We start from the raw sequence: 18,719 nt of genomic DNA on the forward strand, positions 1-18,719 counted from the left end.
AGCTGCCACGCAAGTAGCTTCCCCATTTTATTTGCCGACTCAAAATATTTCTGCTTCATAAATTTACTTCTCCATTCTACCTCTTGCTTTAATAAGGCTGAGTATTGTGACTGCAACACTTTAGAGGTTTGGTTAATCTCTTCATCTCCCGGGTTTATAGTCAATTTCCTCTCACAGTCTCTTAACTGGGTAAGGATATCCTCTTTTTTTTGTTCCCTTATTTTCCTTCTATGACTATTTTGTTGTATTAAAAAACCCCTTAGGACCGCCTTGCCGGCGTCCCATACTATATCTATAGGGGTGTCCCTGTTCAAATTTAAATCGAAATAATTTTTCAAAGTACTTTTGGCCTTTTCCGTCACCTCTTCGATTTCAAATAGATGTTCATTCATCCTCCACCTGTACTGTCCCTTTGCTACATTTTTTATTTCCAAAACTAAAGGGCAGTGCTCAGAGAGGGTCCTGGGCTGAATTTCACATCTCGTTACACTCAGCGATAATGCCCTTGACACCCAGATCTGATCAATTCTGCCCCAACTCTGGTGGGGTTCAGAGTAATGGGTAAACTGTTTTATAGTAGGGTTTTTATGCCTCCAAATATCAATTAGGTCTAGGTTCTCCTCAAGGTCATTGAAAGATTTCGGTAGTTTCCCCCGATTTGACTTCCCCTTCTTTTCACTTCTATCCAAATCCGGTACTGGAACACCGTTCATATCTCCAAGCAGGATTAGTTTATAGTCTTCAAGTTCTGACAAAATGTGTTCTAGTTTCTCAAAAAATTCAGTTCTATTTGTGTTCGGGGCATAGACCGTCACAACATTAATTTTTTCCCCTCGGTAGTTTAATTGGATTCCCAGGTTTATTGAATAAAATTAAGGGTTTTTTTCACATGCTACTTTGTAGTCTAAGATGGCAGGGCTACCCAAACTTCTTCCTTAAAGTTGGCCAAGTAATCCAGTTCAGATAAAACATGCAGAGTCAAGGTATTAATTAAGGTGACGGAGAGAGATTTGTTTCTCGTGCTTGTGAATGTGCCAGAAATCTACCTTAATCGCTCAGAAGGGCTGAGAGGTAAATTACTGAATCTCTCAAAGAACTGTTCATTCTTTACTTGGTTTAAAGAAGGAATCCAGGAGTTAAAAGCCTGGCGGTTATCAAACTGGGGATTTGTTTCTTGGCTGAATAATGGAAAACCCATGAGACCTTTTTTAAAGAAAAGAAAAGAAAAGAAAAGAAAAGAAAAGAAAAGAAAAGAAAAGAAAAGAAAAGAGGACAAAGCACATTATACATGCCCCATACTGATTACGTTCGAGGCTTCCTGTGGTATTTTGGTATGGGAGTATTCTGCCATGTGGAATGCCTAGTGACTTCCGGGTTAGCGCCATCGGCAATGGCGGAGCTCCTCTGACAGAGAGGAACCCGCTCTGCGAAAATCGGGTCTTGCCGCCGCGGCGAAGGCGGAGACCCTTTAAAAATCCCAGGCAGAGGAAGCCTGGGAACGTGGGATTCGGCTGACACCAGGAGCGCCTCCCCTACTCACAGGGAAACCCTTTTTCGGGGATCCGAAGTGACGTGGGGTGAGCGGCGCGGTGTTTTGAATCGACGGAGTGAAGCCGCACAGCCTTTGCCGGAGAGCGCTGACTTTTTCCTGTGGACAATTGGATTTTAAACAACAACCCGTGAGTAGAACGGAAAATTGGACCTCTAAATAAGTTAATTTGGCACCAAACCGGGAAGGCTCAAACAGGAAGTCCACCTTCCCTTTCTGTAAATAGACTGAAGCAAAGTAGTTGCTAACTAAGGTCTTGGAAAGTCTTATGTAAAGGACCAAAACTCCACTGATTGAAATTATTTAATCCCCCCTGGAAGCGGGGGAAGAATCTGTAGGAGGTGAAAATTTAAAATTTTAAATTGAAGCACCACGTCTCTGAACCTGGGAGTGGTCTGCAAAAAGCCCATCGACGGTGAACAGGATAAATTTGACAGCTAGTCTAAAAGAAGGACATTGTTTCCATTGTCCGCTTCTGCACTTAAAAAGAAGAAAAAGTAACTAAAAATTGTTACTAAATTTACTTTTGGAATTGTGCTGGAAAGGATTGATACAAATGAAGTCTGGCTTCCTCTAGAGGGAGCCTTGGGACATTGTTACAAGAGTGCAGCTGCTAAGATAAAGACTGTGGGAAACCAGCTTTGACCTTGAACACCTCAAGAATGTCGGCTAAGGAAGAAGTAGTCTCTGTACTGAATAGGACATTCTATTTGTTGGGAAAGTTGCATAAACAGATAGATGTCATGGCTACCAATATTGACATCTTGGGAACAAAAGTGGGCAGCTGTACAGAAGTTGACAAAAATCTACTTTAATTGAACAAATTGATGAATTGGAGAAGGAGAAAGTTGCCCTTGCTGAACATAATGCAATACAAGGGGGAGCCTTAACCTTACAGAAGCAAATGGAGGATTATAAATTGAAGCCCTTTATGACTGTAACTAGGAAAAGCCAGATTGTAAAGATGGGAGCCTGTCCTGGTTTGGAAAAGGAAAGTGGGAGAGATCCCCTTATGCAGGGATCAATCGACTTTTGGCATATGGATTTGGGCCAGGAGGAGCTTGGAGCTTTTGGGGCCTTTGGACTTGGAGGAATTGTGAAACAAGATTTGGAATACTTTGTGGGCCCTAGCTTCAACTATGGAAATCTGGCGGACTTGTTAAGAAGGAATCTAAGCATTGTTGGGTTGGAGCTCCCCCGAGACCTGCTTTTTAGCATCAAAGATTATCAAGAAGATCGGCAGAAGGGACGTCAAGAAGAGTTAAGAGCCTCGGATATAAGATATCCAGGTTGATGGACTGTTGGAGGTTGATGGAACTGGCGGCAGGGGCCGAGACCAGGGAGGGGAGAGGGTGGAAGAAAATTGGGAATTTGAAGTGTATATATGGAGATTTTTAAAATTTTAAAAAAAATTAATGAGAGATGGAAAAATCGTGGAATGAAATTTTTATGACCCTAGGGGAAATGTCTTAAGAGATCAAGTTCAAATATATTAGTTTTAATGAGAAATAAGATTAAATAAAGTAAAAATGGATGGTTAATTGGCGAAAGAAGAGAATGTAAAATTACAGTTTATTAGGATAAATTATTAGGATAAAAACAAGGATGAAGGATTTGCTGAAATATTTAACTGAACTAGAATACATAGAGGGGAGGTGTGAGGAGGTCAAGGAAAGAAAGTTATGTAAAGGTTTGATTTGTGCTTTTTTTGATTGTATGTATTTTTTATTTTTTATTTTTTATTTTTTCTTCTTTTTTCTTCTTTTTTATTTTTTTATCTGTTTTTCTTTTTTATTTTTTCTTTGATGTGACTTGTTTTTCTTTTTGTAACCTTTAAAATTTGAATAAATATCATTTTTTAAAAAAAATGGAATGCCTAGTGAGTCCCATGTATTTGCCTTAGCATATATTCCAATATTTCACAGGTGAAAACAGGGATCTTTCTGAGCATTTGTTGGTGGGGCATCATGCCAGGCAATGTCCCCTCTCCTCGCCCCTCCAAATATGCTGTTCTGCAGGTTCTCACAACCCCCTGAGCACATTTGGGAGTAGGGGGTAGGGGAAGAGAGGGGGGGTAGTCCTATGTGAGGGCTTCCGCTACACAGTGATGGCCAAACTTGTTGGGATTTCATTCCTCCATTGCTGGATGTGTGATTGTTTTCATCACATGTCTGTGCTGACATTCCATACTATTAGAGTCATGAGAACAGAAGTTCATTTACACTGTTCCATTATGTAGTACTATTGCTTTTTCTGTTTCTCTCTCAGAGAAGAAGAAGGAGAGAGGAGCCATGTTTTCTTTGTTCTGTGACACTTGTATATAATAAAGTAGCTTAGATTCCACACCGCAAATGCCTAGCTTCTGCTTGGACTCTGCTATTATATTGTGTGCATATATCTTTGGATATATGTCGCAGAAGCGGATTGGGAAAGAAGAGTGATGAATCATCCTGAGGGTCTCTTGTGGGGGATAACGCAGCTGCCTGGCATTTTCCTAGTTGGTTCAGAAGCCCAGCGAGGTATACATATCAACAAAACTTGGCCCTCCAGTTGTTTTGGGACTACAATTCCCATCAACCCTGACCACTAGTCCTATTAGCTAGGGATGATGGGAGTTGTAGTCCCAAAACAGCTGGAGGGCCAAGTTTGGCCATCACCGCAGGACCCATCATTTCAATCTGGCCCGTAATATACAGTGGTACCTTGATTTAAGAATAGCTTAGTTTATTAACAACTTGGATTAAGAACGCTGCAAACCCGGAAGTAGGTGTTTTGGTTTGTGAACTTTGCCTTGGAATAAGAACATGTTTTGCTTCCTGTTGGGTGTGTTCCATTTGTAAATTGAGTCCCCCGCTGCTATGGGAAAGCACGCCTTGGTTTAAGAACGCTTTTGTTTAAGAACGGACTTCCGGAATGGATTAAGTTCATAAATGAAGGTAAAAAGTTAAAGGTACCCCTGACCGTTAGGTCTAGTCGCAGACGACTCTGGGGTTGTGTGCTCATCTCGCTCTATAGGCCAAGGGAGCCAGCGTTTGTCCGCAGACAGCTTCCGGGTCATGTGGCCAGCTTAACTAAGCCGCTTCTGGCAAAACCAGAGCAGCGCATGGAAATGCCATTTACCTTCCCGCCAGAACAGTAGTGATTTATCTACTTGCAATTGACGTGCTTTCAAACTGCTAGGTTGGCAGGAGCAGGGACCAAGCAACGGGGGCTCACACCATGACAGGGATTTGAACCGCCGACCTTCTGATTGGCAAGCCCTATGCTCTGTGGTTTAGACCACAGCACCACCCGCATCCCAAGGTACCACTGTATATATTTTAAAGTCTCATGAAAATTCACCAGCATTTTGTTGAGAACGTCTCCTAAAATTGTGTTGTTGTTGTTTTGGTATGCATTTTTGCCTCATTGACACTTTCTTGCAAAGCAATTTCTGCAAATGCAATGCTAAATATGCAGTAAAACCACGATCAAATCCGCCAAAATTCCTTATTACACAGAATAAAAAGTAACTTTCAATTAAATGTGCAAATTAGATCTCAGAGTCCCCTTTGCAATTGACCGCTGGCCCATCCAGTTCTTTCTTCCTAATCTTCCTAGCTGCCAAGTCATACAGAGCCACCTTATAAGTCACAGAGTCATCAGAATCACTCAGCAGCCATTTCATCGCCTCCGCCCTGGTTAGATTTGTTTCCTTTGTGAAAAGGGGTTTTATGAATCAGTTTCTTGGGTCTGTATATAGTGGACACTGTAGTAGGTAATGACAAATGTCCTCTACACATGTTTTCCCACACAGACGGTCTCTCTTCATAAGGTATTCTATTGTATCGTCCATCTAGGACCTCTAAGGGCATAGATTGAAAGCATAGTTCTGTGAAGGCAACTCTTATTGAGGCAGATGGAAGTTTTGTCAAATATCTGGCTTGAAAGTTGTAATGGTTCTAGGGGGTTGCTCATGCGTAAGTCGTCGCCACACCTGGCTGAGTTACCTGGGTGAACCCTTTCTGTCCGGAGAGCCACCCATCCGTGGCTGTCTCAATCGCTGGCAGAATCCGTCAGTGGGCGTTTCTTGAACTTCTTCCAGCAAAGAAGTTCTTTGACGCCCAGTCTCCTCCTACTCTCCCTGCGTGGAAGTCTTCTGCGCAGGGAGGGTGTGGGCAGTGGAGGACCCGTGCTCTCCCCGCTGGTCTCCGGTGAGGAGTCCAGGAGCCTTTTCTCCGATTCCCCCATCTGCCCCCCTTCACCCCTGGTGCTACACTGATTTCCTTCCCCAGCGGATGGGCTGCCTCTCTCCCTACTGGGACCCACTCCGGCATCCCTCTGGAGCCCTCTCTCCTCCTTTGGCTCCGATGGCAGTTCCCTGACAAAAGTGCATCATTTTAATAAACAGAAACCATGGTGAACACTTAGAAAAAGTAATCATAATTAAGTCTTTTTCTGCTTCAGTCCTATAAAGGCAGTCCCTTATCCATGTTCAGGGGCACCTGGAGCTCTTGTGGGTGATATTGGGCCAAGTAGTGTTGGGTCTGTTCCAATTCTTTGTGGCACAAGGCAGGAAATCTCTCATCTGAAAAGGATCTAAGTCTTTTCACATAATTTAAGCACAGATAGTTGATTCGAGCCTGTATTGTTGTCACACCAACTTTGGCACTGAGGAGAGCAGCTGATGTTCCACTGGGGAAGGAAAGTACTTTCCTGAGAAATTTGTTTTGCACCATCTCTAAGGCTCTGCTGGCATTTGGATCAATACCCCATACCACAGCACCACAGAGAACCTGGGGGACTACTTTACTAATAAAAAAAAATCAGCACAGGTTCTAATAACTGTCCACCCACCATGAGGTGGAATTTCATTAGTGCCCCACAAGATTTCTGCACTTTAACCTTCACAGCCTCAATATACAAATGCACTGTGATTTATATATTGTTCTCATTACTTAATGCATTTTATGCTTTGCCCCAGTATACACACATTGCACATTACTTAGCTGGAGAACTGCACTGCAAAATCCTCAAAAGTTTGCTTTCCCAAGGATGGCCATGTTTTGTTTGTGAATTAGGTAGGTTTGCCTTTAAGTGAGAACTGAACTAAATTTCTCCTCATCCCTAGTGATGGGAGAGCTACAGTACACGCAGGCTGAAGCCGCACAGCAACCCGTTCTCAGTGCTATAGCAGAAAAGAAAATGTCTGCATGAATTACTGCCACCATACCCTCCAACATTTCTCCAGTGAAAATAGGGATGTCCTAATCGTCATCAACAACATCATCAGAGCTTTTTTTCAACCAGAACTCAGTTCCGGCACCTCTCAGGTGGGTGCCATTGTCATTATTTAGAAGACATCTGAAGGCAGGGAAGTTTTTAATGTGTGATATTTTACTGTATTTTTAATCTTTGTTGGAAGCCACCCAGGGTGTCAGGGGAAACCCAGCCAGATGGGTGGGGTACAAATAATAAATTATTATTATTATTATTATTATTATTATTATTATTATTAAGCATGGGAGGCGTTCATGGGGAGCTCCAGCAGCTCTTTCTCTAGAAAAATAGCAATAATAATAATAATAATAATAATAATAATAATAATAATGTTATTATTATTATTTATACCCCAACCATCTGGACAGCTTCCAACATATATAAAAACATAATAAAACATTAAACATTAAAAAAACTTCTCTGTACGGGGCTGCCTTCAGATGTCTTCTAAAGGTTGTATAGTTAATTATTTCCTTGGCTCATGGCTTGCATAACTCCAGACGAAATAGAGACATCCTATCATACCCTCCAACATTTCTCCAATGAAAATAGGGATGTCCTGAGGAAAAGCGGGGCATTCTGGAATCAAATCAGAAATCAGGAAGGCTTCTGTAGATCCAGGACTATCCCTGGAAAATAGGGAGACTTGTATAGTCTGCCATATGGAGGCTGTTTTAAGCCATTCTATTTGGGCCAGCACGTATGAGTCGGACTCCATGAGACTGACAGCCCTTATTTCAACAGGAGACCAGGCAGAGATACTGCAACATATTCCCCAGTGTTAATAGTGGAGTCAGAATTCCATACATCTGAGTGACTCTGCTGCAGAGTCCATTTCGGCCCATGCAAAAATGCCCTTTGGTTTCAAAGGATCCTGGGCTTCAGACATTCATCCATAAATATTAATGCAAATGCATCTAGTAAGTGGGGGATTTGCATTGTGTGTGTGAATGCTTAATATATGGTCACTAAAACTAAAAGCCCTTTCATCATTCCCTCATAAATTCATTCTCACTGCTAGACAAGGGAGACACTTCACAAGATTTCCTGAAATTGCTCGCTGGCTTTCAGTTTACCTGTGGAAGACTGCCAGGAAGAAAAAGAGGAGGAGGAGGAGGAGGAGGAGGAGTTTGGATTTGATATCCCGCTTTATCACTACCCAAAGGAGTCTCAAAGCGGCTAACATTCTCCTTTCCCTTCCTCCCCCACAACAAACACTTCGTGAGGTGAGTGGGGCTGAGAGACTTCAGAGAAGTGTGACTAGCCCAAGGTCACCCAGTAGCTGCATGTGGAGGAGTGGGGAAGCGAATCCAGTTCACCAGATTACGAGTCCACCGCTCTTAACCACCACTCCATGCTGGCTTTCAGTATTTCCTCAGCGTGTTTAATTGCTTTTTTGTGATGAACCGGGTTAGATAGAGCAGCTTAATGGATTGGGGTGGCACACCAGCAAACAGGGCCGGTTCAAGCACGCCTAACAGAGAAAGAAAACTTATCACGTGAGGACTGTAGCATCTTAGTCTTCCTGCTGAAAAGCATTTTGTGCTTGGGGGGGGGGGGACCCACCACGCCAGGCACTTGAGAGCAACAATTTTGTCTGATGTAGAAAACTTTCACGTAGAGCATGATTCTCAGGCAGGGGTCAGTTTCAAGCAAACAATGTGAAAGCTGAAGCGGAGGTAAACATATAGACCCAGACTTGTTCTTTTTAAAAATCAATTCCCCAAATTTTCCCAACAAGCAAAAGAGGGGGGTTGTATCTGAATACTGAAGAAAATCTCTAATAAAGAGGGGCAGCTGGAGCACATATCAGCTTCCCCTCCATGCCGTTTACTTAAGGGAGTTATACCTCACTCGTGAACAGCTTCCAAGGGTGGCTTACAAAACCTTCCCCCCAAACCTCAGGGTGGTATATATCCCCTCCTTCCTTTGTATCTGCTCAACCCCCCTGTGAGGTAGGTCAGGCGAAGACATTGTGACCAGCTCAAAGTCATGCAGTGGATTTCGTGGATGTGTAGCAAATTGAACCTGGGTCTTCCTAGTCTATTTCCAACTCTTTAGGCACACAATTATATTTAGCCGCTCTTAGGATTTAGAGCAGGGGTAGGCAAACTAAGGCCCGGGGGTCAGATCCAGCCCAATCGCCTTCTAAATCCGGCCCACGGACCGTCCAGGAATCAGCGTGTTTTTACATGAGTAGAATGTGTCCTTTTATTTAAAAAGCATCTCTGGGTTATTTGTGGGGCCTGCCTGGTGTTTTTACATGAGCAGAATGTGTGCTTTTATTTAAAATGCATCTCTGGGTTATTGGTGGGGCATAGAAATTTGTTCATTATTATTATTTTCCCACAATATAGCCCTGCCCCCCCCACAAGGTCTGAGGGATAGTGGACCGGCCCCCTGCTGAAAAAGTTTGCTGACCCCTGATTTAGAGCCTGTGGAGTGAGAAAGGGTAGTGGCGTAATGGTTAGAGTATTGGACTATGACCTGGGAGACCAGGGTTCAAATTCCCACTCAGCCATGACACTCACTGGGTGAACTTGGGCCAGTCACCATCTCTTAGTCTAACTTACTTCACAGGGTTGTTATGAGGGTGAAAAAAGGGAAGAGGAGAACTTTGTACACTACCTTGAGATCCTTGGAAGATACAGGTGGTATATAAATGTGATGATGATGATGATGTCTTCAATTCTCGTTCACTAGCTGTATATTTGTAGACCTCCTACCCATTGGTATCTGACATCAGCTTGCTCATTTCTGTTTAGATTCTTTCCTTATTCACTGGGTCACATGCCTCTCTTCTCTTTCTGGCATTTTGTTTGTTTGTTTGTAAGTTGTTGTCCCTGCCCTTCACCCTAAGGTTCCAGGTTGCAACAGGAGAATATGCCATTGTTATTTTAAAAACAGATAAAACCATTACAACTATAAAGCAAGGGAAACTGTTGCAAATGGAAAAGTATTCCTAAATCTCACGCGGCAAAGATTAGAAGCGCACTTGCTCCATCTGCTGGCAATATTTGAGTAAAGCTCATTCCCATCCTTTCCAAACCAAAGTACATGGAATGAAGCCTGCTTGAGTACAGTGTTCATTAAAAAGAAACAAATTTCATGTTGAACTGACCTTTTTTACTTGTGGGCAAGCTGCAAAATACTACGGAACCATTACTTATTTATTTAGTGAATAATCTGTAATGTCATTAACTTTTAAAAAAATCCCCTCAGACTGCATTCCTATATACAGCTACTTGGAAGTAAGTCCCATATACTGCTACTTAGGAGTAAGTTACATGCTTCAAAATAGGCATGTATAGGATAGTTCCAGTTGCATCGATTGAGAATGGATTTCTTTAAAATCCCTGTTTTTTGTTAAAATATTACTTGCATAATATCATTTTCTCCAGAAAAGCATACTGTTGGAAAAGCACAAATGTGTCCTAAATCAGGACGAATCATAGCACACCACAGATAATGGCATCACTGGCTTCCTCCGAAGTCATGTCATTCCTCAAAGAATCATGGGAACTGCAGGCAGTTAAGGATGCTGAGAGATGTCAGGAGATCCCTGTTCCTCTCACAGAGCAACAATTCCGAGAGCTCTTTGGGAAGAGGAATCAAACCACCCTGAGTTCCCTAGCTCTGTGAGGTGATAGGGGTCTCCTGGCAACTGGCTCTTTTAACAAACTACAGTTCCCAGGATTCTGTGGGGGAAACTATGGTACTGCTTTTAATATATAATGCAGCTGGGGCTTACAGCACAACACAGGACCACGCAGGGAGGCATTGTGGGGAGGTCATGGCCGCCAGTCTGTTTAGAGAAGCCCCACCACAACTGTGAAAGAGTTTTGTAAAAGAACAGACTGGGAAAAGTCTCTGCCACTCCAAAAATGCTGCTGTTGTTTTTCTCCATCCCCCAAATATGCCTTGCCCATTTTCAGACCCTCTAAATGTCCCTATTTTCCAGGGACAGTCCCGGATTTGCAGAAGCCGTCCTAGTTTCTGATTTGATCCTGGAATGTCCTGCTTTTCCTTGGGACGTCCCTCTTTTCATCAGAGAAATGTTAGAAGGTACGCAGTTATGTGATTCCCCCGGCAAGGAGATATGTAACTACAGTCATACCTCATGTTGGGTGTGCTTCAGCTGGAGCATTTTCAGGTTGTGTCCCACGGCGACCCGGAAGTACCGGAAAGGGTTACTTCTGGGTTTTGCTGCTCGCGCATGCACAGACGCTCAAAATGACATCATGAACATGCTCAGAAGTGGCGAATCGTGACCCTCGCTCACGCAGACGCGGGTTGCATTCTGTTCAGGTTGCGAATGGGGCTCCGGAACGGATTCTGTTCGCAACCAGAGGTACCACTGTATACATCCTTTAGAAGACACCTGAAGGCAGCCTTGCATAGGGAAGTTTTTTAATGTTAAATGTTTTATTATGTTTTTATATATGTTGGAAGTCATCCAGAGTGCCTGGGTGAGGCATACACAATAAAATTATTATCATTATTATTGTTATTATGGAATAAGACGTCCCTATTTTCATCTGAGAAATGTTGGAGGTTGTATTTTTGACCCCACCCCACCCACCCCCTCAAAATTCACCCCACTCTAGTCTGCCCATATATCAGGTAAAAAGAGGTTCGTTGTGGAACTTTTAGCCCAACTCTAATTAAACCATTGCTATTCTGCTAGGTCTTTGAGGCAGAATATGAAATATGGAAGTCTTTTTTTAAAAAAACCTCACACACTGTGGCACTATTTTTATTCTTCTATTTTTATATTCTGCTATTTTATTCTGATTTAATACTTGTGTATTGGATTTTGTCTTTTTGTTATTGCCAGAGGCTTTGGGGGCCCATTGGCCAAAAAGAGCCAGGCTATTTTAAAGGGTAATAATAAATGTCTTTGTGATAAAATAGTGTAAGTGGACAAGGCGACTTTGTGATCCAGGAGACCCAATTGGTGTGCACAACTGACTACCTCCCTGTGCACTTGTATGTTTCATTTGAAATTAATCTTGAGCATCTCTCCCAGTGTGCATCTTCCAAGTACAGTGGTACTTCTGGTTACGAACTTAATTCGTTCCGGAGGTCCATTCTTAACCTGAGGTACCACTTTAGCTAATGGGGCCTCCTGCTGCCACCGTGCCACCGCCACACGATTTCTGTTCTCATCCTGAGGTAAAATTCTTAACCCAAGGTACTATTTCCGGGTTAGCAGAGTCTGTAACCCAAAGTGTTTGTAACCCGAGGTGTTTGTAACCAAAGGTACCACAGTAGGTGAAGTAGCCGAACTGATTTCAGATGGCCATATTCAGATGGTTGTATCTCAGCTTCATGAAACGGGGGCCTTCGCTTAAAAAGATTAGAAGTTGATTCTTGGCCCTGATGACACCAGCAGCTTTGTTTCCTTTTCGTTTAATGAAGCTTCCAAATATATTGAACACACCAGCAGGAAATTATAGCAGGGCAGGGAACGTTGCTGGAATATGACCAGCTATCTGGAGTTCTGTTTTGCTCCAAAATCTTGCAGACTCAGATTAATTTCTGTACAACCAGATGGTCTCACTGTGCCTGGTGAGACAGCAGTACGGAAAACGCCTCCCCTTCTTGGGGAGTGTGGAGAGATTAAAACTAATCTCCCTCTGCTTCCTACTTGAGGTTGGGGTGTGTGTGTATGTGTTTCAGATAACTTGGCTGGTTAATTTTACTTTTGTTATTACATCAATTTTATTGGGGGGACACAGTGATTTAATTATGGCATTCATATGCACCGCTAAAAATAGAGACATCCCCTCCAATATTTCTCCAGTGAAAATAGGGGCGTCCTAAGGAAAAGCGGGACATTCCGGGACCAAATCAGAAACTGGGACAGCTCCTATAAATCTGGGACTGTCCTAGGGAAATATTATTATTATTTATTATTTATTGAATTTACATACATCCCTATACCCGGAGGTCTCAGGGCGGTTCACAGAAAATATCAACATAAAAAACACAATATATATAATCAAAATTAAAACAAACCCCTCCCCACCCAAAAAAGAAAAGAAAAAAAAGGAGGGGGCATAGGATGTAAATCAGGTCAGCCAAAGGCCTGGTTAAAAAGGAATGTTTTTGCTTGGTGCCTAAAGGTGTATAATGAAGGCCCCAGGTGAACTTCCCTGAGGACAGCATTCCACAGATGGGGAGCCACTGCAGAGAAAGGACACTTGAAGGGCCTGGAAATTTTTGAGCAGGGGTGCCATCTCGCCCTTGGGATTGTTGCAGGTTTTCTCAGTCAATAAAGACAGACACCGCAAGGAAGATCAGATTTATTCACCTGTTCAGCGGGATCTCTCTCATAGGCTGAGCCCTATTGTTGAGATTGCAGTGTCCCGTGCACAGCGGAATGATGAGGAGTACGTGCACATACTCTATATTGCTTTATTTACATTTCAAAGCTGGTAGGTTACAGAAAAACATCTTGCCTCTGCCGGAGCAGAGAAAGCATCCTCTCTCCTCTAAAGCACGGAGAGAACACACACTGAACTGCAAAGAACAGTGAAAAACAGGAAACCAGTGTACGTCACATCCAGTCTCCTTTCCCGTGAGAAACTCCAACAGCAATTGACTGTGGAATGTAAACATTGTCTTGTGACAAGCATTTCGCTGCACAGTGAAGAGAGCAGAAACCAACATCCTCCCCCTTTCTGTGAACATCACTGGGCAGCGTGTTCGTACAATATCAGTACAAACCCAACTTCTGCACATAGGTACAGTGTTGATCCCTTGATACAATCTTGGACAATACATCAGCAGGAATTTCATTACCTGGCATATAGGACACCGTTACGAGTCCCTTCTGAATACGTTCCCTAGCATGTTGCAACTTCAATTGCAAGTGCTTCGTGCTTTGCTTACAACCTTCAGAATTCAGCAAAGCCAAACATGCTTTGTTGTCCTGGTAAACCTGGATTGGACATTTGACAGGAATTTTCATGTCTTTGCACAATTGTAACAACCATTCACAATCCTTAAGTGAATAAGACAGTGCATTCAGTTCAGCTTCACAAGTACTTAAGCTAACTGTTGTTTGCTTCTTGCATGACCAATCAAATAGACTCTGATTGTACATGTAGCAAACTCCAGACGTACTTTTCCTGTCTGTAGTGTCACTTCCAAAACTTGCATCTGCAAATATCTCAAGACCACCAGACTTCTGATTGTTAAATCTCAGTCTGTACTGCATAGTGCCTTTCAAATACCGCGCTATGCGTTTCAGAGCTTTCCAATCCTTAACAGTAGGATTGTTGACTTGTCTGCTTAGCAAATTACAGCTAACAGCAATGTCTGGTCTTGAACATCTGGCAATGAAGTTTAGCTTGCCTAGCACACTTCTGTACAGTGTAGTGTCAGAAAATGCTTCTTCAGTGTCATCTACCTGATAACCTGTTGTCATCGGTGTGTCTACAGGGTTAGCATCCATCAGGTTCAGTTTGCTTAACACATCAGCAATTTTCCGTGACTGGTGTACTAGAATGTTACCATCTTGATCTCTCTCTATTTCCAGAGATAGGTAGTTGTTTACCTCACCAAGATCTTTCATGTCAAAGTGCTCTTTCAGTTGAGCTAGGGCGTTATTGTACATTGTGACATCCTTCCAAAAGAATAAAAGATCATCAACATAAAACAAACAATACAGTTTCTTTTGCCCCTCCTCTTTGACAAATACACATGGATCAGCTTTCCCTTGCTGAAAACCTAGAGAAAACAATACTTCAGTGAGTTTTGTGTGCCAACACCGTGCACTTTGTTTGAGACCATAAAGGGACTTCTTCAGAGCACAAACAAATCCCTGTTTTACCTGTACGCCATCAGGTGGAAGCATATAAAGAGATTCATCTAGAGATCCGTACAGAAAAGCTGTATTCACATCATGGTGACTAATGTGTAGATTCTCCTCTGCAGCTAGCTTGAGCATAAGCCTAATGCTCTCATACCTCACTGTGGGTGAGTAGGTCTCGTGATAGTCTTCACCTGGTACCTGTGCAAAACCTCTGGCTACCAATCTGGCTTTGTGTCTGACTATCTTGCCATTTTGATCAGTCTTCGCTTTGAAGACCCATTTGCTTCCAAGCAGTTTCATTCCTGGAACTACTGGAACTAGGTCCCATGTTTTGTTCCTTTCCAAGGAATCAAGCTCAGCCTTCATGGCATTTAACCATGGCTCAGCTTCCTTTGAATCCAAATCTTGGATTTCTTGGAAACTTGAAGGTTCAAATACCTTCTTGGAGCTTTTAACAGCTGTTACTGCTATCTTAGCAAATTCATCAGCAAATCTCTTTGGAGGTCTGCCTTTTGTGGCTCTTTGTGACCTGCGAATTAGCCGTAGGTCTTCAACACTCTCCTCTTCCTTCTTAGGAGAAAAGTGGCCTATTGTGAACAATGGTTCCTCCAATTCTTGATCAGAGCTTTCAGAGGGTCGCATAGAGGCTTTCACACTCTTGAAATCCTCTGAATCACCCGATTCAGTTTCAGACTCAGAATCAGAACCTTCATCAGTGGGTGTGGGTTGCTGTGGCTGCTTTTGGCTATCCTCAGTCTCATCACTGTCATCAGGATAACATTGGAAAATTCCCACATTCTCCCCCCACTTGGCATTGTACTCAACACTTCTTGTGAGCTTAATTGCCTTTGAGTCAGTCATCATTATTCTGTAAGACCCTTTCTGATAACCTAGAAAGATACCATGCAATCCACGCTTGTCTAACTTCGAGTTTTGTGGTGAGTGAACCCACATGTCAGAACCAAAAATTTTCATGTGTTTGATGTATGGCTTCTTGCCAAACATCTTCTCATAGGGGGTACAACCAATCGCTGAAGATAACCTGCGATTATAACTGTAAGTGAAACATGAGAGAGCTTTGGCCCAATAACTCTCTGGAAGATTGGCATCATGCAGCAAGGTTTTTAACCCTTGAAGCAAAGTCTGGTTTGCTCGCTCCGCAAGACCATTCATCCATGGCGAGCGAGGACTAGACAAATCGTGTTGAATTCCTTTCTCAGTCAGAAAAGCTTCAAACTGCTGAGAAGTGAATTCTCCCCTGCGATCACTGAAAAGAGTCTTTACCTTCTTACCATGCACATTTTCCAACCAAGCACAGAATTCCTTGAACCTTGGAAATGGCTCTGATTTTTGCTTGAGATTGTACACATAAATATATCTGGAAAATGCATCAATGAGAACCATGAAGTACCTATTTCCACCCAAAGAGGGCGCTAGTGGTCCAACCAAATCAGCATGAACAATTTGGTATGGTTCTGTAGCTTGCCTACTAGACACCTTACCTTTTGCAGCCATTTTCACCTTGTTTGCTGCGCATGCCTTGCACTTCATGTGGTACCTGCAGGGTTTAATAGTCATACCTTCAACCAAGGCAGGCATTTTAGATACTGCCTCAAAATGCAAATGACCAAATTTTCGATGAAAATCATGAATACATTCTGCATGCAAACTTTTGTTAGTACCTGCAATGCAACAAGTGTCATCCTGCACAACATCATCAAAATACAAAACATATAAACGATCAACATATTCAGCATACAATACATAATCATTTTTCTTTGTGATGATGCACCTTTTGTTCTTAAAGGAAACATCAATATTCCGCTCATTCAGCTGTCCAATGCTGAGCAGATTATGTTTGGCATCCGGCACATAAAGTACATTCTGTATCGATAAGTTCAAACTGTGAAGAACAACAGTTCTTTACTGGGGATTGTGTGGTCATCCGCCTGGTGAATCGCACCTTCCTGCGGTGTAAAAGACACGAACAGTCGCTTATCGTTGCACATGTGATGCGTTGCAGCCGAATCAACAACGAAGAAAGATCTAGACGTCTTCTGGACCTCTGCAACCTTTGGAGTGAAGCGTGAGACCATTGCCTTGGGCTGCGTTGTCCTGGACACTGGACCTTTGCCTTTGCTCTGGCCTCTTCCACGCGATGAGCTTCCGCTGCGCTGCTCTGTCTTGGCCCTGGGATATTTGCATTCCCTCTTCATATGGCCTAGACGTCCACACGAGTAGCATTTCACTGCCTTCAAAGCTTTGGCGCCATCTGGTGGTTCCACTGCACTATGGGATGACGTCTGTGAAGTCTCCCCCTTGCCCATGCAGCTAGCACCCCGGCGGTCTGCTTCATTCAGTATCACGGCAGTAACATAGTCCACTGTCAGCTGAGCAGTAGGCTGTACAGCAATCTGAGTTGCAACAGACTCCCAACCTGAACCCAAAGATTGTAGTATCATAAAGGAATACACAGCCTCTGGAAAGTTGAGTCCTCTCTGTTGCAGCTCATGTCTCAGATTCTGCATCTCCATCAGATGTATACGCACATCTCCACCTTCAGCAAGAGCCATATTATGCAGCTTGTTAAAGTAAAACATAGTGGATCCAGCTTCTGTCCTCAAGTGAGCCTCTCTCAAAGCGTCCCAAATTTGTCTGGCTGAGGTCTTATCACGCAATAGACAGAGCTCTTCTGGGGATACTATCAATGTAAGAGTTCCCCTTGCTTTGGAATCTTTAGCTTGCCATGCATCTGTAACTGGAGCTGGGGGGGTGTCTGTAATAACTTCAAACAGACCCTCTTTCCGCAGAATAGCCTCTGCATAGAGAACCCAGTCCGCATAGTTTTTCTTATTGAGCTTAGGAATTCCAAAAGCATCAGCTAGCTTTGCATTCGCCATTTCTGCTGCTTTATATCAAGCTGCTTCACTGCTGCTTCCAAACCTCATTCCAAAGGCAAGTTCAAAAGTGCTTTGACTCTGCTGCCTTAAATGATGCTGCGTCACTATTTTCTGCAGCTGCTTTAGTCCAAAAGCACTTTTAAAAGTTACTTTCGATTTCCCCAGCATAGGAACTTGATCCTTTGAGCCTTTGCCTATGCCCGGCAAACGACTTTAAAAGTTCAGAGTCCAGCCATAAAGCCATTAATTAGAAGCTGGCAGGCTGCCGGGAGCAGTAGCACATACCTCATCAATCATCTTGACGCGCAGAGATATCGTCCGATCCGTCCCTCTGCTGCTGTTCCGATATCTGGAGCCCATTCTTAAGATGACTGCGTTTTTCTGGGCCCGGAACCAAATATTGTTGAGATTGCAGTGTCCCGTGCACAGCGGAATGATGAGGAGTACGTGCACATACTCTATATTGCTTTATTTACATTTCAAAGCTGGTAGGTTACAGAAAAACATCTTGCCTCTGCCGGAGCAGAGAAAGCATCCTCTCTCCTCTAAAGCACGGAGAGAAAAACACACACTGAACTGCAAAGAACAGTGAAAAACAGGAAACCAGTGTACGTCACATCCAGTCTCCTTTCCCGTGAGAAACTCCAACAGCAATTGACTGTGGAATGTAAACATTGTCTTGTGACAAGCATTTCGCTGCACAGTGAAGAGAGCAGAAACCAACAAGCCCCTCCTTGTTCTCTGAGGCTTCCTTTTATAGTATGCGACAAACAACTTCTTACATGCTTACTCGAGCAGGCAGAATAAAGCAGAACTATACTCAGACAGGCAAGAGAAACAGAACTTTTTTAGCTCCTCCCCCCTCCTGTCCTGTCTGCCCCAAACTGCGAGCACGTGCAGATTTCTTGCCCGAAGCTGAAAGGTGCAAATATAAAAACAGACACCGAAAACAGACACAGCTAGCTCACCCCGTCTGACAGATGTGTGTCAGACTTCCTGGCTGTGGTGGAGCAGCATGCTCCAGTACTGTGGGCGGAGAGCAGGTGGGGGCGTGGCTGGCGCACGTCCTGGGGGCATGGCATGCGTCCCGGGGGCGTGGCGCCCAGTGGGGGGGGGGCAGCCGCGATGGCACCCCACCAGGATCATGGTGTTGGGGCAGTGCGCTTCCCCCACCCCCCTCTTCCTCCGC

At 43.5% G+C, this 18,719-nt stretch overlaps 1 long non-coding RNA gene across 1 annotated transcript; it reads right to left on the reverse strand.

The window, feature by feature from the left end:
* Positions 1 to 13,211: 13,211 nt before the first annotated feature.
* LOC309349754 lies at positions 13,212 to 18,181 on the reverse strand. The gene is made up of 2 exons (XR_014160168.1): positions 18,118 to 18,181; positions 13,212 to 13,328 (listed from the first exon to the last, which is right to left on the reverse strand). It is a non-coding gene; the product is annotated as an uncharacterized lncRNA (long non-coding RNA).
* Positions 18,182 to 18,719: the final 538 nt, after the last annotated feature.

Source organism: Podarcis erhardii (assembly GCF_964252035.2).
Source record: "Podarcis erhardii genome assembly, chromosome: 9".
Classification (NCBI taxonomy): domain Eukaryota; kingdom Metazoa; phylum Chordata; class Lepidosauria; order Squamata; family Lacertidae; genus Podarcis; species Podarcis erhardii.